Source organism: Anolis carolinensis, chromosome 5 (assembly GCF_035594765.1).
Source record: "Anolis carolinensis isolate JA03-04 chromosome 5, rAnoCar3.1.pri, whole genome shotgun sequence".
NCBI lineage: Eukaryota > Metazoa > Chordata > Lepidosauria > Squamata > Dactyloidae > Anolis > Anolis carolinensis.
In genome coordinates this window covers 63,838,024-63,864,255 of record NC_085845.1, presented here as the reverse complement: position 1 = coordinate 63,864,255, position 26,232 = coordinate 63,838,024, and the positions used below count along the sequence as shown (strand labels likewise).

General features: G+C 37.5%; 1 long non-coding RNA gene across 1 annotated transcript in view; it reads left to right on the top strand.

Annotated features, from left to right (window-relative positions):
- Positions 1 to 26,232, top strand: part of LOC134299553 (uncharacterized) — a 58,672-nt gene that overhangs the window by 13,031 nt on the left and 19,409 nt on the right. Inside the window, exon 2 of the long non-coding RNA XR_010006773.1 lies at positions 7,639 to 7,769. This is a non-coding gene — a long non-coding RNA (uncharacterized LOC134299553). The remainder of the gene's footprint in view (positions 1 to 7,638; positions 7,770 to 26,232) is intronic.

Genomic DNA, 26,232 nt, shown 5'->3' with positions numbered 1-26,232 from the left:
TAAGCTAATCAAGCATCTTAAAATCAACCTGCCAAATGAGTTTGAATATCTCTGATACGGAAATGCTCAACTAAAATTTGTGCTTATCTGAGGCTAAGTGTTATCTAATAGCAAGTTTCTGAAGACTAGAGATGATTGATATACATTGCAATGAAATTACTAGGATTTATTTGCAACTGATAATTGTCTATAGCATTTGTGCAAGTTAGGGTTCATTTCCTAAAAAAGATGAATCCTTTTTATGTTCACAGAATGTCAACAATGGGATTGAAGCAAATATGTTTTAAAATGCATTTTTAATTTTTTATTCTCAAATGTGTACATAAAGAATCTTAATCAGATTTCCCTCCTTTCTCTATGGGGAAGATGACATGAATAAGATCACCATGTCTATCATCCATACTGTCTAGGAACATCTCCTTGTCCTTATTGGAACTTTCTATTGTACTTCTTTGGAGGAAAAGGTATTTATCTCAGTAGGCCATGTTTGAGGCTTCACTGACCTGAGTTTATATACTTGAATGGATTAATGGGCAGTCAGTAGAAGAAATGAGTAGTGGAACGACAGAGGTTGAATCCCAGTGTGAAGAAAGAGATGCCTTTTCTTCTTGGAATGACAAAACAGTTCACTAAAGGCTTCTTTGTATTCTCTTCTTCACTGCACAATTAATTCTGCCACTGCCTGGCAATATTGCTACTTGTATAATTACAGTCATACTAAAACGGACCTATAGACTGCCAGCTGTTAGCAATTTTCATTGCAGCAAAAATGATCCATTTAATTCCTGCTTTCTTTTCAGCATTTCTATCCAGCTTTCAATCTGTAAAAGTATCTTTTCTCCACATCACATGACTGAGACACCAGATTTAAGCTCATTATTGGCTACCACTTGCCCCCAAATTTGGTTATCATGTTACTTGCTATTTATTATTTCCTAGTCTTTGCCAAAATTCTATACATCTCTGCATAAGAATTTTAAAAATCTCTTCTATTTCATACAAAATTAAAACCATTTCCATGTGCATGGGCGACACACCTCTGCCGGCAACACCAATGATGACACAAAAACAGAGTTGGGATAGAAAATGGCCACAACTGTTTATTGATTACAGGAACCAGGGTTGGCTGACATGCATGGGTCCTGGATCAAGGATCGGACAGCCCCATGCTGACCGATACCACAAACAACACTGGGGTGCTGCCAGGTCAATACTGGACCAATGTAACCACCGCACCCCTGGCAACCACCAGACACTCCCCCCTCCTTCCAATAAGGGTGGGGGAGGCAAGATAGATCCAGGGCCCTTGCCAGATGCCAACCAAGGAGTTGTGAGAAAAAACAGCAAGGAACCACAAACATAACGGCTGCAGGGTGGGTGGGATGGAACGAAGAAGAGCAGGCATGGTGCCTGCTCCCACCAAGGGCAGCCTTAAAAAGTTTGCTGCAGCCAATGGACGCTGGGCCCCGGCCAATCAGGAGGTGGGGTGGGTTCATCGCTGATAGACCAGCTGGCCAGGTGACGGGAAACCTTCCTGCCAGGGACTCAGGGCGGCGTACAAAATTGGCAACAATTAAATGCCTACACATAAAACAGCAATGAAAATCCAATAAAACAAATACAACAATATAAAATATAAAACATATGATTAAAATCTATTCCTCCCAAATCCTTGTGCTGTAGCCGTAAATCAGTCCGGGTCATCTTTATCATTTAATCTTCGAAAGCCTGGGCACATAGCCATGTTTTCAGGGCTTTTCTAAAACTCAAAAGGGTTGGCTCTTGCCGTATTTCTCTGGGGAGGGTGTTCCACAGCCGGGGAGCCACCACGGAGCCTTAAACTTTACAGCAACTATATGGTGGTGTGTAAGAAAATGTATTGATAGATTAAGCTAATAGGATGAAATAAGAAGTATGCAGCCATGCTATGTGAGGATTGCTCATGTCCAAAATTAGTGCCTACACCTCTACTGACAGGAGTTGATCGAAGAAAACTGCATGGACATAACACTGCATCTTCTCATGACTACATTACAAAACTAAGCTAAGTGGGCATGACACTGGCTGCAAAAGTGTAGGGATCATTTAAATTATTTACTACTAAATTAGTTTGAAGACATGAGAGTCGTTTGTTAATGCCAATCAGTACTTCAGACAGATGCTTCACCAGATCATTTTTGATAGCAAAGCTGACTCTGTGCTATGTTCTAAAATTCATTTGCCTTTTTTGACCACAAGGTGGTGACCCCTCTGGATGCAGCAGTCCAATCAGGTATAAATAAGAGAGGCAGACTATGTTTAGAGCACCTTTTCTAGTCCCCTCCTCATATGGGGTGAGCTAAGTGGACCCTAAATAGGGCTGCTCAGTCATGGATACAGCTGCTGGAACTGTTCAATTGCCCCGGATCTTGAGTTAGAATGATTGAATCCATATCCATCACCCATGTGTCAGTCTATGACTAGCGGTTTCCAGATTTCACAGTCCTGCTCCGATCGCCACTTGTTGATCATCATGAGACTTTTGTTGTTTTTTGTTTTTCATTTTCTGTGTGTGAATTTGTTTTATGTGTGGAGATCAGTGCAGAGCAATCAACACAGAGTCTTCATAGAGAGAGGTTTTGATCTAATGGCATGATTAGAATGATGACCGGTGGTCTCTCATATGTTGCAACCTTCTTCTGCTTTCACAGCCATTGTAATATGTGTCATGTTATCATCCACCTGCTCTGCTATTGAGGGCTTCAGATTGTTCCCTGTCTGGGTCCTCTTCTATGACACCCATGGGAGATCCCTCTAGGAGCACCTTACTCAGAAAGCTTCACTCATAGGTTCACTGGAATTCACAAGTCCCCTCACCATAAGGTGACAATCCAGCGAGGGGGAGTTTACTTGTGATGTCACTATGTGTGTGTGTGTGTGTGGGGGAGCATAGGAGCAGCAAAAAATAAAGTTGTCTCACTTAAAGGCACTAGGGATTTCATCTTTTCAGTTGTTTGGCCCACATTTTTGTGTGCTGCCATGTATTTCTGGAGATAAATGCTAATATAGTTCCTGGTTATAAGATAGCAATAGTTTGTTTGAATTATCTCAGAACATAATAATTTCCTAGTAAATTGAATAAAAAATAATCTATTAGCTATTAGGAGTGTGCTGAACTTCATTTTTTCTGGATCTAATTCATTAGATTTGTACATACAAAGTGATATTAAGAAACACAGGGGGCAGCAACACAAAAAACTTAAGATTCAAAGCACTGACCTATGACTTTCAGATGAGTAATGTAAGTTTTGTAAGTGACTCCAGCTCTCTGTTGTGGACACTGCTTCTCCCCCAAAAGGGCTGAGTTTGGATCCCCCAAGGGTCCTGAGGAGGATGGTGAGGCCGGAATGAAGAGGCTCTGCTTTCTTTCCAAAGGGGGGAAGTGAGGCCGTGGATGAAGGCCTGGCTGGATGGCCAGGCAAGGAAGAAGCCCCTCCGCACGTGGCTGGCCCAGAGAGAGGGGCAGAGACCACACTCACATTGAGGCTTTAACATGGGAAGTGAGCAGAATTCTGAGAAATGAAGTTTAGGGCAGGGACTTTTGAATTTTCTGCTGACCTGGAGGCTATGGAGCCCCTGCATTCTAAAAGTAACTTCTCCAACTTGGAGAGGGAAACCCCAAGCCCTGCTGAACTGAATGCAATGTAGCACCTCCGTTTTAAAAGTAACTTCTCCAGCTTGGAGAGGGAAAACCCAAATGCCTTAAAATTCTGGGAAATGTAGTATAGGATGGGGCCTTTTGAATTCTCTGCCACAAGAGTCCTCATCTTCCCAACTTTATTTCCCAGAATTCTGCTTACCACCTTGTGCCTCCCCCTCCTCCTCTGTGTTGCTTCTCTAAAGGGATTTTGAGACAAAAAGCGATTGTTGGGAGTCCAATCAACCCCGTGAAGTAGCAAAGTAGAGATGCAGTAACTCCAAAGTTTACTTGGTAGGTTTCCTAGGACTATTGTTGTTGTTGTTATTATTTCAAAGGCTGGATGGGCATCTGCTGTGTGTGATTTGACTGTACTTTTCCTGCCTGGAAGAAGGGGATTGGACTCCCCCCCCCCCCCACACACACACAATTACTTAATGAAAAGTAACAAAGAATTCATTATGGTTACAATATAGACTCTTAACAATATTTTAGAAACACTATAGAAATGTTTCTCAATGCCCCCTAATTTAGTAATGAGTTTTCTTTGTTTGTACAGGCCTATTAGCTATATTCAGAGAGGTGGATCCTATTGTGGCAGAATTTTCACACAAATCCTGGTTGCAATGCTGTATTCTCCTTCCTTTGCAAGTTGTTCCAAAAAAAGAAAGTATGTGTCATGCAATAGAGTTAATCAAACACCCAAAGAAAGATTCATCAACTTGACCAGCCACAACTGAATGCTGCTAATCCTTGCTGTGTTGTTTATCTTGCTCTTCTACCTCATTGTGTCCAATGAAATATACTGGTGGTTGGTTTTGACGACATTGAACAGGATCTTGTCACAATCTGAAATACCTTATTTATTGAGTTCCACGCAATCTATATCAAAGTTTTACTGCATTTACCTTTCTGGTTATAATATAGTAAACACACCCACAGCACCCACCCCTTTTGAACCAAAAGATGCAGGCTGTCATTCTATCCCCACTTACCTGGGATTAAGCACCACTGAAAATAACAAGATTTGCTTCTGAATTGACGTATATAGGATTATGCTGTCAGACCCCTGTAACTATAAGAAGGACCCTAAATCTGGTTTGAATTGCAAATTCATATTATTAGCTCTGCAAATCCTTTGTCAGTATACTGAATTGTTCTGTTCTGACTAGTATATTTTTTCCCAATCCTGTCATTATAGGATAGTGGAAAAGATCATATGCAGGAATTTAGGGATTTGATATGAAAACTCTGACATAATAGTTGGGTAGTAATTGGTAGTAATGTATACTAACATGGGCTCTGTTTTTTAAAATGTCCAAGAAATAAAGAAGGAATAACACTATATTTTGTGTCTTCACATTGCTTTTCAAATAAGTAAATGTTTAACCTACATACTGCTGATTGTTATATACATAGTTCATATGTAGTATTAAAAAGGAGCCCCTGATGGCACAGTGGGTTATTAAACCCTTGTGCTGGCAGGACTGCTGACTTGAAGGATGGTTTGCAGACCTGAATGTTGCCGGTTTGAATCCAACTCTGGGAGAGTATGAATGGGGTCCCTTTATCAGCTCCATCTTCATGTGGGGTCATGAGAGAAGCCTCCCACAAGGATGGTAAAACATCAAAACATTCAGGCATCCCCTGGGCAATGTCCTTTCAAACGGCCAGTTCTGTCACACCAGAAGCAACTTGCAGTTTCTCAAGTCGCTCCTGACACAAAGAAAAGTAGCATTGTATGCGGAGTTAATTATATGTGTTTACTTGAATATTAAAATAAATATATGAAATCTATATCAAACAAAAAGTAAAAATATAATTGACGTTATGGTCAAAGTATAAAGTCAAAAATTTAAGGTTTTCCAATTTTGTATTACTTAGGTCTGGACAAAATAAAAAGAAAGTACAGTTTCCAGAATAGTGAAATAGTTGCCAAGAGCTCATGTGATGTCTCGATGCAATTAGTTAAATATGAGATCAGTTTTTAAAAGAAAAACATCTAGAGTTCAATCTTATGCCTGATTACCTAACAGCAAGTTGCTTTAACATGGTAGAACTTCCATTCAATAAACCTAAATAGAAAGAAACCACGCGTCCACTTTACAGCCCATCCATTTCCATTTTTAAAAAACCTTTCAAATATTTCTGCTCTGAGACCTTAAAATTTTAAAACGTTTAAATCTGCTTATTGTTTCTAAAAGGCATGAATTATACTTTTATGAACTAAAGTGTTCATTACATTGTCAGAGGTTTTCCATGGACTTTCAAGAATATTGCACCTGTTTTCAATTTATATTGTACCACAAGTACTTTTTAGAACACTGAAGAAGTCTCAAAGAGCTTACAATACTCTTGTATCTACTGCAAAGCTCTTATTGTGTGCCTACACTGTCTAACTTTTCTGTTTTGTACTAGAAATACATACAGAAGAGCTCCAGGATTTATCTCTTCAGATCCCCTGTCAGATATTTTATTTATTTCTCCTAGCTGCTTAAATTCTCTCCAATAATATTGTCTTAACTTGTGCTGCTCACAGCCTATTTTACCTGAAGTCATAATCCTTCAGCTGAGACATCCAAATTTGTTTCTACAGCAACCATTGTGATAAGAGAGAATAGATACTTCAGATGTGAAGAAAGATGCACGAGAAACCAAAACAGTTAAGCAAATTCCATGCTTTCATGCAACAAGGCCTATGTAATAACAAAAAGACAGCTCATTTAAAAAAGACCCTGACATAAGGATGGATTTTCAGAATGTTTGAAGTATTACAAACTGGCATCTTCTGCCAAGACACCTAATGCTAATTCCTGGCAAGAGTTTAAAGCTAGTAAGTTTGGTATGACAGTGGAACCTCGACTTAAAAGCATCCCAACTTAAGAGCATTTTGAGTTCAGAGCCATCACGCAGCCAAGGTTTTGCTTTTATAAACGAGCAGCTTTTTTAGTTAAGCACTAGTGCCAGTGGGAGCACTAGCCAGAGTACAGGGCTTTAGGGCTTCAAAGGAGCTGCTTCTGTGCCTCCTGCCTCTGCACCTCGTGACTCATGCTTTTGTCCACTTTGGGAGATTGCTGTCTGCTTTGCTATTGTTCACTTTGAGGGACTTTGTGTTAGTTGATTTTGTGTGCTTTTTATTCCTGGTATGTTTGGCTTCATAAAGAGAGAGAGGGAGAGAGCAAGATAGGGAGGCTGGAATGAGTATAGTATGAATAAAACAATGCTTCTGCCTCTTCACTTTGTGCTTCCTTGCCACAGCCTTGTGTTTCTATCATTGTGCCACAACTTTTAAAGTTTATCTTTCTTCTATATTGTTCCATATGAATGTGAATTTGTACATTATTTGTCATTTATAAAGTACATTTTCTTAAAAACATGTAGCAAAAAATGGGAGGAGGGTGTTGGTGGGCCATAGCGTATCCATAGAATTACAATGCATTTAAATGGGAAAATTCACTTTGAGATCAGAGCGATTTAAATTAAATCTTCAGTCACTGAACTAATTAAGCTCTTAAGTCAAGGTATCACTGTATATGGATGCAGAACCAACCATATGTTAAGGTGGAGTTGAAAAAAAAACAACCCTGCCTATATAACCAGAAACCATTGTGGAATATTACTGCATCTATTTTGAAAATTGTATGAAAGACAGATATGAAACTTGACAGCATAGAAGAGATATGGTTGAAAATGGTCTGTGTCCATTCCCAGGTAAGTTTTTAAAGGTGGGATTGTTTATAGGATTTTAACATTTGACAAGTTTTCTACAGTAGTTTAATAGGTTTTAACAATTATCTTCTCATAATGGACCTTATCAGCTAATTCTCCATTTGTACAGTGCCTTTATTGTGTCAAGTCAGGGAGAAGGTATAGCAGAAACTTTGTCTCAGCACTACTGCAACATGTTTGGATTTTTTTTTAATTAAGAATGATTATTCAGTTGGTTTTATCTGTTTCCCAAGGTCTGGAAGTATGCCCTGTCCTCTGCAGTGGGCAAGAAGAAAGGTGGTATAAAACGTAAATGGATGATACTGGTTACTAGAAAGATGATGGAGAATGCCAAGGAACAAGAAGGAAGAGACCAAACTTAAGGGTGAGGGAAAGTAATGAACAAAGGTTTGGGAAGGAGAGATAGAATTGCAGAGTTGACTTCATTGCTGGTGTTATATTACATGGATAGGGAAAAGTCCATGAGGTCTATAAAAAGTGGGCAAGCCCATGTCAGCAGTAGGGACATTATGAAATAATGTGCCCACATCAAATAATTATGTATTTGACAATTTTCTGTGAAAATGCCATGAAACGTACCTGAAAATACCCTTAAATACAATGTTAACATTACACCAGTTGTGAATTTGTTCCCATTTGTTATGTGAAATGTAACTTCATTTTAATTCACATTGCCTTCTATGTTAATCATACATTACTAACAACCAATCTCTACATTAAACATTGCATGAGATAAGCTCCCTGCTCCAGGACCTTTCATATATGATTGTCTGTATCTGTATATTCTGAAGAAGCTGCTTAACTGGATAGAGCAGTGGTTCACAGCCTTCCTAATGCCTTAATACAGTTCCTCATGTTGTGGTGACCCCCAACCATAACATTATGTTTGTTGCTACTTCAAAACTGTCATTTTGTTACTGTTATGAATCGTAATGTAAATATCTGATATGCAGGATGTATTTTCATTCACTGGATCAAATTTCGTACAAATATCCAATACGCCCAAATTTGAATATTGGTGGGATTGGGGGGAGGGATTGATGTTACAATTTGGGAGATGTAGTTGCTGGGATTTATAATTCAAAGAGCATTCTGAAATCCGTCAACAATGGAATTGAACCAAACTTGGCACACAGAATTCCCATGACCAACAGAAAATACTGGAAGGGTTTGGTCGGCATTGACCTTGAGTTTGGGAGTTGTTCACCTATATCCAGAGAGCACTGTGGACTTAAACAATAATGGATCTGGGTCAAACTTGGCACAGATATTCAATATGTCCAAATATGAACACTGGTGGAGTTTCGGAAAAATAGATATTGACATTTGGGAGTTGTAGTTGCTGAGATTTATAGAGCCCTTGAACTCCACCAATGATCGAATTGGGCCAAACAGGTGGAGAGATCTTTGGCCTTTTCTGCCAAAGGGGTTCCTAAGACCATAAGAAATATATGTTTTCTGGTGGTCTTTGGTGACCTCTCTGACACCCCTTGTGACCCCCCCCCAGGGGTCCCGACCCACAGGTTGAGAAACGCTGGCATAGAATATCCCAAAACATTTAACAGCTTGAGGGTGCCTGTTTAATTACAAGTCATTTGTACAATACCTAGTGACAGTCAAATTAGTTAAGTAGTAAGTAAGTAAGTAAAAGTTTATTTGTTAAGTACATTAGGTTAAAAAAATCCCACAAGTGTCTTATGCTTACAGGCAGCAAATGTCTAAACCAGGGGTTCTTAAAGTGTGTTCCATGTATCCCTTGGGGCTCCACAGAGCATACTGATCATCTCCACAGTTGCCTAAATTCCCTCCCACCCCCTGATCCCCCTCCAAGTTTCCCCTTCTCTTTTCTGCTCCTCCTTTTCCCTCTGCTTCCCTTGCCCCCAAAAGCCCTTTACCCTTGCCTTCCTTGGTTCCAAAACCTTATTTCTCTCCCACCACTGAGAGGGTGCTTTGATTATGCTTTTCCTGCATGTCAGAAGGGGGTTGGACTAGATGCCCCCTGGGTTTGCTCATATTACTATTATTATTACAAAGACTGGGGGGGGGCATCTGTTGGGGGAGGCTTTGATAGCCCTTTCCCTGCATGGTATAATATATGAACATTTCTTGGGGCTCCACAAGAAACTTTTACTTTAAAAAAAGGATCTGTGATTGAAAAAGTTTGAGAATCCCTGCTCTGAACATAGTGTCCTAAGGGAAGTAGTTACGCAGAAGTCAATGCACAGGTAATCTCAGAAGATGATGAGGTGCAGGGTTAAGACCTCTAATTCAAAGGTCCTTACACAAAGCCAGTGGGTCAGATATCGAAAGCCAAAAGAGATGAGACAAGAAGTCATTAAATGCAACCAAGCCTTGGGTCAAGAATGCCAGGAAACCCAAGAACACCAAGAATATAGCCAGTCAAAAATGTTGAAGGTTGTGAACAACAAAGATTCCAGAGAAATAATAAATATTTATTGATGGCTGCCTCTAGACTAAGTGATTTCTTAGGCAACTTATGTCTAACAGATTGTTCCCTCCTATGATGTTTTCATAGAATCATAGAGTTGAAAGAGACCTCATGGGCCATCCAGTCCAACCTCCTGCCAAGAAGCAGGAAAATCACATTCAATGCACCCCCAACAGATAGCCATCCAGCCTCTCCTCCAAAGAAGGAGCCTCCACCACACTTTGCGGCAGAGAGTTCCACTGCCAAACAACTCTGACAGTGAGGAAGTTCTTCCTAATGTTCAGGTGGAATCTCCTTTCCTATAGTTTGAAGCCATTTTTTTTTGCATTCTCCTCCCTAGGACTTCCTCTCACATATTTATACATGGCTATCATGTCTTCTCTCAGCCTTCTCTTCTGCAGGCTAAACATGCTTAGTTCTTTAAGCCACTCCTCATAGGGCTTGTTCTCCAGACCTTTGATCATTTATGTTGCCCTCCTCTGGACAACTTCCAGCTTGTCAACATCTCCCTTAAATTGCGGTGCCCAGAATTGAACATAGTATTCCAAGTGTTCTGACCAAGGCAGAATAGAGGGGTAGCATGACTTCCCTGGATCTAGACACAATAATCCTATCGATGCAGGCCAAAATCCCATTGGCATTTTTTGCCACAGCATCACCTTGTCGACTCATGTTTAACTTGAGGATTCCAAGATCTTTTTCACATGTACTGCTGTCAAGCCAGGCATCTTTATTCTGTATCTTTGCATTTCATTTTTTCTGCCTAAGTGGAGTATCTTGCATTTGTACCTGTTGAACTTAATTTTGTTAGTTTCGGCTCATCTCGTTTTGAATTCTGCTCCTGACTTCTGGAGTATTAGCTATTTTATCTGTTGCCTTGCTAAGGAAGGAGTGCCTCAACTAATTAAACCCTTTAACTTCTCAGATTTGGGAAGAAGTTGTGAGAAACACCTTGCAATACAACTCTTCTTCTTTTCTTTGATGGCACTAAGAATCTATTTTCATTCAAGAATGTAATAACTAGCCATTTGCTGCCTGTTCATGACATAAAAAACCTCTACTGGTTGGGCCAGCCCTGTTTAGCAGATTAGGGCCCACATTTTTCCTCTTTTTACTGTTTTGTGTTGACACCTTACATTTCCAGAAATGGCTTACATATTTAATTTAGATATATAATTGTGACAATTTTCCTCATCTTTCTGAGGAGACTTGCTCTTGATTTTCTGCTTTTCTGAACTGCATGAGAACATTATCCTTGTGTGATCCCAGCCAGGCCTATAGCCGTGTGTGTATGTGTTAGGGGTTCAACCCTCAACCCCCCGAAATTTTTCAGGTTAAAAAAAAACCTGGTTTACTCATGAATTTTAACTGGTTAACCAAATCCCCATTTTAATTCTACGAGACGCAAAAAATTAAGATTCCCTCCAGGCACTATCTCAAGCAGATATTGACAGGCCTGTAGTCGGTGTGTGTCTCTCTGTGTGTGTGTCTGTGTGTTAGGGGTTCAACCCCCCCCCCCCCCGAAATTTTCAAAAATCCCCCCCCCCCAAAAAAATTTCTGGCTACGACCCTGATCCCAGCCTTTCAGATGTTTGGCACTAGCAGAACTCTCAGAAAATTGAAGGTACGTACTTGTAGGAGGACTTGGAGTGACAATGACAGAAGGAATAGATTTGCCATCAATTCAGAAATGGATCCACCAACTGCAGTCTATTCTTTTTTCCCCCCTTAACATGGCACCTTCGTGGGCTATGATTGCTTATTCGGAGTAGAAAATGAAGTGGGAGGGAGCTGTATTCTTTTCATCTTAATTTGATAATTTGGAAAAAGCCATAAATTTAGATTGGCCTTTTACTCTGAGAGAAATGCCACATTTAGGTGTATTACTTTATGATTAAGCACATACTAATCTATTTACACTTAGTGGCTTTTAGAAAACCTTTTCTTGAAGACAGAGTTTATTTTTGAAAATGTGCTCCGTTTTGAAGATGTTCCAGATAATGCGCAGTTTAACCTTTGAACATGGGCTTTGAAAATTGAAAAGAAATTGCTTATCTTACTCCTTTAAAAAAACAAATCTAACACATTTCTATGCATTCTTGTATTGTTTAATATGCTATACCTTACTCATTCATAGCTGCACTTTTGAATTAACATATATCACCAAGATGTTAAACATTTTTTCTGCTAAGATTATTCACCTTGGTCATATATGGGGTATGGTTATTAGTGCTTGGAGGTAAGAATCTGTTGTTGGTTTTTGTTTGGATTATTTTTGCACCTTGTAACCTTTCTTATAACCTTGGTCCTGGATAATCTCATTAAAAATTAAATTGCTTATTGTACCCTAGCATCAATTTCCACTTTGACCACAAAGCACAATTTCTAAGTAGATTTACCTAGAACATATTTCATTAATGAGAAGAGATGAGACAAATTTAACCATTTCAATGCCAAAACCCACACATACAATAACTCTGTAGAAAAAAATCTACAGAATCAGCTATGCTTAAAAATTCAAGTACATTAAAGATAAATTAATCTTTCTTTTTATTTCAGTAATTTAAGCAACGTAGTTGACTAAATAGTATCATTAATATTTATTATTTGAGCATTTTAAATATTTTCTTTTAGCTGTTACAATGAAAGACCATGGGAATAGTTCCATTATGCTTTATGTAAGACATATTCCTATCACTGAAGAACATATTCTCAAATGAAAGTCATTAGACACTCATATGCAGTAACCTATGCAGTTACATGTGAACAAGCACCATTAAACACAATGTAACTTATTTCTATGTAAGGATGCAGAACATTTCACTGAAACACAAATAGAATGATAAATTAATCTATTTTCAATGGATTTTTTCTAGTTAGAAAATTGCCATTACATACTTTTCAGCAAAGTTTGCTAGCATTTTTATAATTTTCCCTTGAAAATTCCCTTGATATTTTAGCTAAACAGCCTTTCCCCACCCCAGTTGTTTGAAATTAAATCTAATACCACTATTCAGATAAAGACTGAGTAAAATTGATAAGCTATGGTTTAAAACTGTGCCTTCATTGTTCTCAGAGTATGCATGGTTCCTTCATATACATAAAATGCTATATATTTAAAAGAGCTGATACATGCGCATTGTCAAAGGTATCAAGCGCATTGTCAAAGGTATCAAGTTTGCTTTGTGAATACTAAAACTACAAGCCCCAAACACCTTTAAATCCCATATCTTTGGTTGCTTGGTGGTCTGCTACATTTATCATACAATCATTATCAAATCTGCCTTCAGAACAGTTTTTTTTTTACATGGATCTACACAGGAATTGATTTGGTCTACAGTTTCATGCAGGTTTCCAAAATACAATTTTTAGAGTAGTCATATAGAAAAGACCAAAGTGCTTTCTTCCTATAATACTTATATTAAGATGATACAGAAAAACTATCAGCTTAGTGACAAACTGATGTATTTCCGCTGTTCTTCTGCTCTCACCTGCCACTCTAATCATCTACCTGGAGTATCCACATTATCTTTCTTTCGACTATTTGAAAACCAAACTTGGATTCACAGCTCTGATGTTCCCCACTGTGTCATCATTACCAGGAATCATGTTGCCTTTCTCTGATATTTTCTCCCTCTTCAGATATACTTGTTATCCATTGTGTTTCAACCATTTTCTAGTACTCCATGAAGCAACATAAATATGCAAAAGATTTGTGGTACTTCCACCCTTAGGAAAATAATAAATAGATTGCAGTGGGAATTAGGATTGTTAAAGTATTCAAAAATTTATTTTAAAAAAATCAACAAAACCAACAAACAAAGTTTCTTTGTCAGCTGTATTAGATGTTAAGCGATTAAAACTAAATCCTATTGTTGTACAAATATGCCCCCATCCCCAATTCCCACATGTGTATGGGCCAATGATAAATGTCTTGCCATTTTAAAAATGTCTAAATTATTCGCATTATTCATATTTTCATAGCCTTTCTTTCCCCTTTTCTTTACTAAAAAGAATTGGCTGCTGGGGTCTTCCATGTAGTGGAGATGTGAAGCCCATATTTTTATTACAAATTTTAATGGAACTGTATGAGGTGCTGAAACCAAATAGGATCAGAACCTTGGATGACATTGTTAAATTACAGACTTATGCCCAGATAAATTTATTGTTCTATTGACGTGGAACCCACAAGTCAACATTACAGTTTGGTGCATAGTAAAATAAAAATAAAAAAAGGTGATGCTATATTTTGTTACTTTGTGCAATCACCCTATTTCTGGTTTGTGACCCTCTGATGTTTCCTCACAATAAGCTCAATTTTTTTTTTGCCTTATCACACATATATCTATCAGGGAATAAAAATCAAAATAGTTGCACAGTGTCTTTTGATAATGTTAATCAGTCCTGCATGTCTATATATTATTATTACTGTTGTTTTGTTATTATTTTATTTATCATTCACCTCTACTCATGGCTTTATGTCTTTTAATTGTTAACACCAGTAATAAGATATGTGCAGAGTGTTTTAACTATTTATGATGAATGCAAATTTTAATTAATCTTTAATTAAATACTTCCTTTCCCATTGTGGCATCCTCCCATGGTTGCAATCACTGTATGTAGCTGAAATTTGCTTCAAGATCTGTTAGAGAAAAAAAAAACATTCGCCTATGGCATTCAGATTGGGACAGTACTGTATAGGTTATGGAACCTTCTCCTCTTCGTGGCTCTAACTGGGATGTAGGCTATTTCTGATATTTACAATTTGTTCAAACAATGTTGTTTGAACAAATATGTTAGAACAGAAAGCTTTCTTTCCCTGATACAAGTTGTAGTGCTACAAATGTAAGCTTCTGTTTTTAAAAAATGTTTTTCAAGTTATTGCCGTCCTTGGCACTAGCCTCACATTATAGTTGACAGTTGCTTTAAAAATTCAAGGATCTGTGTCATAAAACACCTCTATGGATTGCCATACAAAAAGCATTTCATGTAGTTGACAAGAGTGTACTAGATAAATGGGATACTTATCAAGACTTCCTGTGTTTTAATAAAAATCAATATAAAATTAAAAGATTTGCTGTAACAGGTATACTTTTCAGTGGTACTTGTACAGACAGATTTCTGAGAAATTTCAATTTTAAAAAGGGATATGATTTGGAGGAAAATAAATAGGAGTTAGAATTGCAGTTGTATACAAATGAAAAACATTTGATTAGAAAGTTATATAAACTGTTATTGAAAACTGACATGGAGGAGGAACAGGTTAGAGGTAGTATGATCAATGGGCACAAAATGTTAGTTATAATATGGAGAAAATGTGGGCAAAAGATTTTTTGTGTTACAAATTAAAGGAGAATTTTTATAAGATGATGTATAGTTGGTATTTGAACCCTGAAAAATTAGCAAAAATGTATAAAAAGGTTTAATAATTTATGTTGGAAATGTGATGAATTTTGATGAATGCAGTGGACTTGTAAAAATAAAAAATAAGAATAAAAATAAATGTACTGATTCAGAAAATGTTTAAGAGAAGATTTCAATTGAAATTCGAAATGTGTTTGTTGGGATTAACAGAGAACCAAATCAAGAGACAGCATGAAAGACTTAAAATATATGATAAGCGCAGAAACATTACTGTACAGGAAGAAGTACAAGAGTACTGATATTCCATCAAAAGACGACTGGATATTGACATTGAAGGGGGACTTTTGAGTCGACCTCTATAGGTTCTGGGGCTTAAGTGGTCCCCCAACATATCTCCTTTGGGGCTTACTTGGAGGGCTTACAATTCTTCTATTGGGTTCTGGGGCTCAGGAGGGAGGACCCTAGGGATGACCTTCCAATAATGACCGGCCGGCTAAAAAACCATCACTGTGGAATGCCCCCGGGGTTAGGTGCTTCACCCAGAGTTTGGCTTGGCAGGTAGTTAGAGAATCATACCTGGCCTCACACCATTGCCCATGTCACAGTGCTCCCCCAAAACTAGTTACTTAGTTGCATTTATCAGTTTAAAATAAGTCAATAAATGACCCATTATTTCTCCATATCCTTGTGTCTGGTCTCTTTATTTCGCAGTGGGGATTCAGTGACAAGTTATCTACTTTAAAAGGAAGAAGTCATTGGAAATTATGGAAAACTGGGAACCTTTTTGTAAGACTGAGGAGAGAAGCTAGTGTTTGTGGGGTTTGAAAATTAGTAGTTATGATTAAGATATAGAAGTGCTAAGTAATAAGAATATAGAAGAAGTAAAATTTAGAAACAGTACCAACGTCAATAGGAAAGATGGAAGCCAAATTTTAATTGGCTTATCTCTTTCTAAAGTATTTTTTGTCTTCGTCTTTTATTATTTTATAGTTAGTAGTTAATTTGAAGTTAGTACGAGATTTGAATGAAAAGTAATGCCTCCACCTTCATTACTTGGGTTTGGATGGGAGTATTTTGATAAATCAAATGCAGAAATAATCCTTAGAATGTGCGCTTTAACTATCACTATTCACTTTTCCACATAATCACCAGACATTTGGATACATTTCTGCCAACGATGAACAAGTTTTCTGAAGCCGTCACGGAAGAAGTCAACACTCTGTTTCCGCAACCGGCATCTCACAGTACCCATCGTGCACAGATCTTCTGATAGCCAAGCAAAGCAATAATGTGACCCACACGTTCTTGTGAAATGCCGATTATGCTTGAAATTTCTGAGTGATACGACGATCGTCCTGAATCAATCTGTCAACCTTTTGCTTGTGAAATTTGGTGGTTGCTGTCACAGGATGCCCAACTCTTTGTTTGTCATGCAAGTCAGATGTTCCCACCTCAACATCTTTAAACTTACTCGCCCAATGATGCACAGTACTCACATCAACACAATCACCATAAACAGCTTGCATTCTCTGATGAATCTCCTTTGGGGTGACACCTTCTGCTATCAAGAATTCAATGACTACACTTTGCTTAAATCGCATTGACCGACTGTCTGCACAGGGTTCCATACTTTGCACTTTAACAACACAACAGTTCAATGCTAAGGCTTCCCACCAAAAGGAACTGTAGAGGAGAGTCAACTGAACAAGCCAGTACCCGCCGCATACCAGTACTGCCATCTGTTGAGGACTTACGAAGGTGGAGGCATTACTTTTCATTCAACCCTCGTTGGTACTGTTCTGTGTAATATTTTTTTAGTGTGTTGTATGTAAAATGTATATTCCTTGCTCACCCTTCCTATCAACTGTAAACATTTATTTGATATTTCATTTTACTAAGCATTGTTGTGTTGTTGTGTATTTTCAAGTCATTTCCAATATATAGTGACCCTAAGGCAGTGGTTTTCAACCTGGGGTCCCCAGATGTTTTTGGCCTACAACTCCCAGAAATCTCAGCCAGTTTACCAGCTGTTAGGATTTCTGGGAGTTGAAGGCCAAAAACATCTGGGGACCCCAGGTTGAGAATCACTGCCCTAAGATATACCTATCATGGGGTTTTCTTGGCAAGATTTGTTCAGAGGAGTTATGCTTGCCTTCCTTGCATAAAATACACCTTTGTTGGTATATTTGTAAAGATTTGTTTGAAACAAGATAAATCCGTCTGACAAATTGAGCTTTATGTCCAGTTAACCTTTTTTGCTAGGTTATGGAAAATAATATTGTAAATATTTTTTTTTAATTTAACAATATAAGGGTTCATTGAATTAGTTGCTTTAACTGCAAAGGTACCTCCATTTTCAATATATGTTTTCAATATGTGTTTATTTGTAGGCTATGTACATTTCTTGCACTGCTATAACAGAGCATCAAATAATGAAAACAAGGACTGTCTCAGTGGAAGTATTAATCTCAAAAGTTATGATACTTTTCCCCCTAAAATAACAGAAGTCAAAATGTTCAGTACAGTAACCTTGAGATGGTAAAGAATTGCAGAAAACCTTGAGCAAAATGCACCATTAATAGATTTCTGGCCTTTAAAGTTTCTGAATTAAGTTATACTATAAACATGACCCCAAATGACTTCTATAAAAGAATCTGTTCTTTTCAAAGAGAGAAATGTTTACAGAAAAGCTGTACTTCAAATTCAGCAAGGAATTTTGAATGCTGGTTTCCCTTGCAAAAAACAAACTTCCTAGATGCTTCCGATAAAGTCAGTGGTACAGGGTTTATTTACACTGAAATCAACGCAACAAGAAGATAGTCACAAAATATTGGCTTTTTCCATGACACTCATAATGCAGATAAAATCATGTTGCTACATAGTTTTGAATTGTTTGAATTTACTTTATGTCATCTTGAGACCATTATGTGGCATATTTGGCACAGAAATACTTTAATACATAATAAAAGAAATGAAATGAATATGTTTTTATAACAGGTAGATGATCAATTGATCTACAGCAGCTTTTTATTGCTCATGCTACTGATGTTTACACTGCTATACCTTTCCAAAGCCCAGTCTTCCTAATTATAATCTTAAAATCTTGTACTATTTCCTTGTTACTGGAAATCCACCTTTCACTGATCTTATTGTAACTGGCCAAGAACTGAGGAATCAATGTGGTAAAGCATTTTCTTCTCCTTTGTCAACAGCTACTTACTTACCTACGTACCATCCAATAGCAACTGTCCCTACTGATGTTCCAGCTGTCACTCAAGATCAGATTATAAACACGGCAAGGTATTACCATGAATGATGCACCAGGAGGAACTAAAGTGGGCTTGACACCAGTTCCCATACAGTATTACTTTCTTCTAACCTTTGCAACTATATTTTCAAGCAGAATTGCAAGAATATGAACAGATCAAAAAAAAAAAAAAAAAAGCACTTGCGCATACCCAATATTTTAGGCCAAAATATTTGTAGACAATCCTAAAAATAATTCCCATTGAACTTAGTGGAGTTTAGTCTTAAACAAACATGCATAGGGTCATAATTAATTTGAAATTCTAAAAACTAAGAATTTCCTAGTGCTCCTCAAAACCGCCAGACACTTTTTCCTCTAAACAAACCCAGTTCTAATTGTAATGACATATTTTGAACTTGCCATATTTATTCATACTAATAATTTAGTATTGACCCCTAGCCCATGAACTTTCATGACAGCCTTTGCTTTGATTGAGTGAGGCAGTTAAATAACAGGGCTCTAATAATTTGTGTAGGCTATAATTACATCTGATATTAAACCAATGTTTTAAGCTAAATAAATCTTCTTAGGACAATATATTCTCCATCATAGGACTGAGAGTCACACGGCCTTCCTGACATTGATTGGCTGATAATGGTGAAGAAAACTGGAAGCTTCATTCCAATAATATTTGGAGGCCAATATGTTTTCCACACTATTGTATAGCTGTATGAATATAAATATATGTGTTTCCCTTAGTGGAAGAATGTTACTAAGTCATGTTTCTGAATAAAAATTTATTGGCTTTTTTTAAAAAACATGTATAGTTTTTTCAGAGAAATTGTGATTTGAAGAGAGGATTTGGTAGTCAAATTACTACTAAATGTTAAAATGGTACACACATGTATTTCAGCTAACACTTCTTCAAACCAATTCCTCTCATCTGATGCATTTTAAAAATGTTTAGAGTTGTTCAATGTCAGTTTTTCCTATTGTTTTAGTATCTACTGCTTTGTAGTCACCAGGGAGTTTTCTGTGTACATAAGATTCCCCCACATCTGTCGGTTATATTACAGATCCAAATGCAAAATCTAGCAATCATAAACATTATGCGAATTTGTGACAATCCCTAGAGAGTGTCAAGTCCATAGACTAATGAGACATCCACATAGTAGAGATGAATTGTTTTATATGTAATGTGGAAATCTATATTTTCACTCCGACTAAAACATCACCCTTATAAAAAGGCTAATATTACAATATGGAAAAATTGATAATTTCCCATATGAAAAACGTAAAAGAAATTGAACATTGTCTCATAAAGGCCATTGCAAATTCAAATACAGCTTTGCTGTTTGGTGATACATGACATACTAGTAAACAGGATGATAATGATTTGCACGCATCATCCGAAAATACATCACACAGTCCTAAACACTTGGGAAGTGTTTGACTTGTAATTTTGTAATACGAAATCCAGCATATACATTTGCTGTGTCATACTATGTCTTTTTTTTGTCAATAATGGAATTGTACAATCATATAGTTGAATGAAATAGTCATTCAATCTGTTTTATTTACTTTCTTTTTTTAAAAAAAACTCCTCTAACAAAGGAAAGTCTACTAACTTCCAAGGCAGTGTATTCTATTGTAGATTGGCTTTTATCATCAGGAAGGTCTAACTAATATTTAAGTACTTGTTCCTTTCTTTTAATCCATTAATTCAGCCTTTCTGTTTTGGATCTGCAGAAAAGTTATTCACACCATCTCCACATGAAATTCCTTCATATATTTAAAAGTAGTTACACATTACATCTCAATTTTCTCTTCCTCAAGCTAAACATACCCAGCTCCCTCAACCACTCACCATGGGGATTGGTTTCAGACCCTTTATCATATTGCTTGTCCTCCTCTGGACATGTTCCATCTTGTTGGTAATTTCTTAAACTGTGTTGAACACAATGCTCCAGGTGATGAATGACAAAAGTAGAATATATTGGCAGTATTATTGGTCTTGATATTGCACCATAATGCAAGATTGCAGTTTTTTTTCTTACTACATCACACTATTGACTCATTCTTAGCTTGCAATATACCAAAAGCCACAGATCCTTTTTCACACATACTACCATCAAGCCATGTATATTCATCTTATATTTGTCCATCAGATTTGTCATGCCTTAATATATAGCCCTACACTGATTCTTGATGAAATTCAAGCTGTTACTATTAATCCAATTCTCCCATTTGTTAAGGTCATCTTAAATCCTGATGGTATTCTATAATTTAGCTGCACCAGATATACCATTGTGTTAAACTTTAGGCAAAAATTTCATGTTCTACAGTATTATGGGGATCACTTCTTTTGCTTCTCTCCCAGGAACACATCTGATTTGTATCATGAACTTTCTTGTTTCAGTTTTATTCTTTACGCACAACACAATAATTAATTCAGTATCTTGTTTGTATGCTAAAGATGAAAAAGAGGTTTACCCAGTTTAGTCATCCATCCATGAGTTGTATTTCATTTTATTGAAAATCAACTACATACAATACTCTAGACTGTGATATTCCTTGTTGTTGACTAGTTACTCAACTCAATATTACAGAGTAGTTGTTATACATTTATGGGGTTCAAGTTGTTGAGCAGAGAATAGTGCCATGTTGTGAACAGCCAATATAGTTTTGCCAAAATATCATTCAAATGTTTAGAACTCTTGCATGATAAATTCACATTTTTTTTCAACCTTGTCCCCGCCCCCCCCCCCCCCCGCCCCCCAAAGCCTGCACCCGGCTACAGTGCCTACAGCTGATCAATCTGAAAGTCAGGCTTGGAGCCAATACTGGCTCCCATCTGCCTTTCGATTCAAGTTAGTTTTTGTTTCATTGGGGGCCTTTCCGTTTCGTGCCATCCAAATGGATGATACAAAATTGAAACATGAATGAAATAAATTGGACAAATACAGCACATATCTCTATAAAATGCCTTAAATATTGCTAATTAGTTCCTGGACATAGTACAGAGTGTTGGTTATTATCTTTAAAGACCTTGGGTCCAGGTTACATGCATGATCACATTCTCCTATATAATTTGTCCCACACATTTCGGTATCCTACTTAGGTATTTTGTACCCCAGGCAAGTGGTTTAGGATATATAGATTTTTTTTAAAAAAAAAAAAGGTTAATTTAGTTTCTTTTTAGAAACACTAAAGAATTTGTAAATACATTACAGTGATAGCAAGAACTAAGTCATTTTAGGGATCAAAAGCAGCTGCTTGTAGTGAGCAAAACTATTTGTCCATCTAATCCAATATTGCCAACTTGCAGGAACTCTCCAGGGATTCAGTCAGGATTCTTTTTTAGCCCTATTTAAAGCTTCTCCATGTTCTCCACTGATCTCACAGCCAGGTATTAACCATGATCAATTTCAGTCCTTCTTGGCTTGTGAAATCAAGGTGATATGGTAGTACTAATATCATAATGACTTTAAAAGTATTTTTTTACAGTATCCATTAAGTATAGATCATTTATGGGATGATTAAAAATGGTTCATAAAGAATTTCCCAATGAGGTTGGGCAAGGTTATCTGAGCTATCTGGATTACTCTAGAAAATAGATGGATGTGTGTGTGTGTATAAAAAATGTCTGATTTAGGTGTATGTTACAATTTTGTTTTTGGTGTGTTTCCTCCCTTTTATACTCCAATCATGTATGTCAATTGCTGTTGCAAGTGCAAAATTATTTACCTTTTCATGAGAGGAATATATTTGAGGTTTTTTACATAAGACCTTGAAATAATGCCATTGCATGGAAAAGAACATCCTTGGTGTACTAACTATCATGCATTTAGCTTATTTATTAATCGTGTCAGAAGTGAACCGAGAGTACAAGTTGTAATGTATTTGAGAACACAACATTTTTTTAAAAAAAATTGGCATTATACTAAATGTCCTTTGACCAGTAGCTGGCCACTTGGAGTGCCTCTGATGTTGCTATAAGAATGTCCTCTATTGTGCATGTGGCAAGGCTCAGACTGCATTGTAGTAGGTGTTCTCCACACTCGCATGTCGTGGACTCCACTTTGTAGCTCAATTTCTTAAGTTTGGCTCTGCATAAATATTTATACCATGTTTTAATGTCCTATTTATGTTGGTCCTTCCAGCCTATTTAGCAGACTACCTCCTCCAAGACTACATTAGCGAAAGGAAAAGTTACTATAGAAAAGACTAAATCAGAAAGACATGGGAGGTAAAATGGAAAGACTTAATTTACTGAATAAAGGGGAAAGACAAATATAAGGAATTAAACAAGATTATCCTCATGATCGAACAATTGTAATAAATATAGAAAATTTGTAAACTGTTCCTGTGGAGGGGAGGGAGGGGAGGGAGGGAGAAAAATGAAGAAGAATGTAAACATGTGTTACCGATGGAAAATGTTCTGAACGTTTGTATAATTTTATGTAGCACTAGTATTTACAAGAAAAAAAACTTTAAAAAAAGTTTGGCTCTACATCTTGTGGTGCCAGAGCACAGTCTGTTCAGTCCCTTTCAAGTCACCCAGTCTTCTGTGTGTCCAGTGCTAGATTCATTTGTTCAGCCATAATCACTTTATCCTTGCTGAAATACTTCCTTAATTAAATCAAATGAATTTCTCTTTTTATGTGATATCTAGGAAAATGCAGAGTAATCTGTTCTGACAGAGGTGCAAATCCGAATCAACTTTTCCTTTCCTGCATATTAAACTGTAGAAACCCACAGTGTGAGTAAAAGATATGCAGTCATTTATATAGCTTTCTTTAGAATATGTTCCAAGAAAGCATGCATAAGATTATCACCTTCTTATGGCAACATTCAGTTGCTAATCTTAGATAGAGCAGACTTACTGAATCAATGAGATTTACATAAATGCTGGTTTACCATGGAGTAATTCATTGGATGGGTCTACTCTACTTTGGACTAGCCAGTTGTGCTCATGTCAATATACCATACATGATGAGGTAAAGACACCAAATGTGGTGATGTGAGAAAAGGGATTCAAAAGTACTTGCAAATCCCAATTTACCACCATTATTGCTATTAATGCCACCCATTTTTTCAGTATTTATGCACTCAAGAACTAAGAAAGAGCCCAGCATGATTGGTTTTATCGCTGACTGCAGTCTTTTTGCTATGGTGTTTTATCTTAGCTGAGGCCTCAAGATAATTGGAAACTGCTAACATTTTTTCCTACATTTGTTCATTTTCCCGTGTCTCACTACAGTTATAGAAACAATTATCTCAAAATATTTTCAAATTTACATGAGCTTGCTCATGTAGGTTTGAACACTCCATAATGTGTACCTACTGGTAAGGCTACACCGAAATCAGGCATACTATGACTTGCCTATTTCCAAATAGTTAAGAACTATCTATATGTGTCATGAGATTAAGTTGTTAAAAACTTCAGCAAGAACCTAAAGAATTCTCCTTCTCTCTAACATACTTTCTGAGTAGAACAAAGAGAACTAAGTTCCACACTAGTTCATGAAGATTTTAGCTGTGCCATCAACTGCATAAGAGCCTAATTTCTTAAGTCGATAGCTACTATAAATTTCTTAGCACACATAGGACTATTACCATTGAAGAGGGGGGAAATTAAAACCTGACAGAACACCACAGTGGCATTTTAAGGTTATTGTTGCAATTAGGGAGCAGTCCTTGCAGCACTGAAAATGGTGATTGATTTCCACTATAGTGTCGTTCTCAGAAGTACAGACAGGTTTGTTCGAAATCAGAGTCTTCCAGGGAGTCACAAGGTAGCTATTTGGATTACTTTGGGCTATGTGTTTTTATAAGTACCCAGAATTTTCAGTGCATAGTAAGTACTTCAAGCACAAGTCTACAGATCTATTCCAAATACTTTTCAGCTTTGTCTCAAAATGAGGTTTTATGTGTTATTCACAGGTGGGATGAATGAGTTAATATTACAAGTTTGTATTTGGCATGATGATATAATTATTACAGGCTGCAGTGTACCAAGACAGGACTAGAAGCCCTCTGGTTATTAACACTGCTGATATCACTTGGCTCTAAAATGTCATCACATTTGGTAGACACACAGATGAACATATAGAGTTCTCTCTATGCTTGGATGTATTTTCTCCACAGAGAGTTTTCTCACTTTGTTCTGATTGTTATTTTGTAGCCTGCAGGTACTATATGAAGACTTGCATTATTCTTTTCCAGTCATGTAGATGGGTATACTTACATTAGTGTTACTGGAAACAGAAGTGTGTGTTGCTGATTTAAAGTTTGAACCATCCACCATATGAATAAGTGTGGGTCTTTTGGATGAGGGATGACATAGATATCCACTCATCTAAAACCTCATTCCCTAGAGATCACTCTCTCTCCATGGATGCTCCATTAACAGAGCAGCATCTGCCAGTGCCAATGAATTTCCCCATACATTGTGCTGCCAAAGCAGAAAAAGGGAACAAATTAGGTTTGTCAGGTCAGCAGCACCACATTTTTTGGGAGTGACTAGTAGATAGATCATTCTAATATCATGTAGGAGACACTAGATCTCACAGAGAGGGGCCCTTGTGATTTTATGGTGTGTATGTGTGCACGTGCTTGTGGTAATAGACAGTAGGGTTGTGCATGAATCCATTTTTCAAAACAGCCTCTGTCTGTTTCCGCTGTTTTGGCCCTTTTGGCCAGCTGTAATGACACAGGCTCCGCCGTCATTCTTTTTCTGATTGCAACAGACCACATGGCTACTGGAAAAGAATGCTTTTTGTTTCTTTCGGCTACATGTGGAACACAGAGAGGAAACAGTACACCCGCACGGGGTTTCCCTATGAGCCCTCTCTGTTGAGCCAATCAGAAGAGAATAAAGTCATGATGTGTCTTTTAGCAAGCTGGGCTTCCTTTTTTTTTTTTTTTTTTTTTGTTAAGAGGCTTCTGAGAGAGACAGATGGGTGATCTAAATTCTAAGTTCTGCTCACAGCTCTGCATGGCAATAAATAAACAGTTTATTTTCTACACACTTAAGAAACTTAAGAAATGGATGATGCCCTTCACGAGAGGCAAGCTTCAAATGTGGGGTAGAGGATTTACTATTTCTAAAGACTCCATAAAATGAGGAGGTGATTTATATCTTCTTTTTAAAAATGGCTAATGTTCCTTCAGGTGGTCTGGCTCCCACTGAAATAAGTGTTTAAAAAGGGTGCCTCTCTTAACTCAGGGTGTTAAGGGCAAATGATCCCTGGAAGGGTGGTTTCTTAAGTCTGATGCCTTTAACCCAGGTCTTACTGCAGGATATAAGGAGAAAGGATCCATGAAAGGATTAAAGACTTCTTGTCTTTCCATAAAGAAAGATGTGTTGAGCCGGCTTAAAGAGGCTTCCACCCATGTAATGAGGGAGAAGCCGGGATGTGTGGGCCACCTCTGGTAACGTGAAACCGAGGCTGAAGAAAGAAGAGAGAGGGTTGGAAGAAATAGCCTCCGTGACCGTCTCTCCCTCCATAAACCTGCCCGATCTTTATGATCATCCGGGGAGGCCCTTTTATCACCACTGTCGTTATCCCAGGCCCGCCTTATGAGTACAAGGGAGAGGGCCTTTTCTGCTGTGGCCCCCCGACTATGGAACTCACTGCCTACTGAAATCAGGCAAGCTCCCACTTTGTTAGCTTTTAGGAAAGACCTGAAAACATGGCTCTTCCGCTGTGCTTTTGGTGAGTAACTTCTGTTATATATTTCTGTGTTACTCCCCCCAAACAT